This window comes from Trypanosoma cruzi (assembly GCF_000209065.1).
Source record: "Trypanosoma cruzi strain CL Brener chromosome Unknown tcruzi_1047053449555, whole genome shotgun sequence".
In the NCBI taxonomy this organism is placed as follows: domain Eukaryota; phylum Euglenozoa; class Kinetoplastea; order Trypanosomatida; family Trypanosomatidae; genus Trypanosoma; species Trypanosoma cruzi.
In genome coordinates, this window is record NW_889325.1 from 1 (window position 1) to 397 (window position 397).

At 52.6% G+C, this 397-nt stretch overlaps 1 non-coding gene across 1 annotated transcript; it reads right to left on the reverse strand.

The window, feature by feature from the left end:
* Positions 1–344: 344 nt before the first annotated feature.
* Tc00.1047053449555.10 lies at positions 345–397 on the reverse strand. The gene has a single exon (XR_008254525.1). It is a non-coding gene; the product is annotated as a spliced leader RNA, 5' partial (transcript).

Consider the following 397-nt stretch of genomic DNA (forward strand, 5'->3'; position numbering starts at 1 on the left):
CCGTGGACGGCGTCAGGGGGCGGAAAAGACGCACATGGCGAGTGTGGAACAGCAAATGCAGCCGAGTGTGCGAGCAAGGCAAAACACCGGAAAACACAGGAAGAAGCGCGGCATACGCGGAAAAAAGGCGAATAAAAGGATCGAGACGGAGAAAACACAAAACAAAACAAAGATGCAGGCAATAGCAGCCATGAAGCGAAAATGAGGGGGCCCGAAGGAGGTGGCGGACACGCAACGTGGGGGGGGGGGGGCAGCCGCACGAGGGGGAACGGGGCTATATATATATGGGTATATATATATAGGGGAATATATGGCGGACAGACCCACAAAAAAAAAAAAAAAAAGGGGTCCGAAGACCCCGGTCAAAAGAAATTGACCAAACATAACCGCCAGAGGC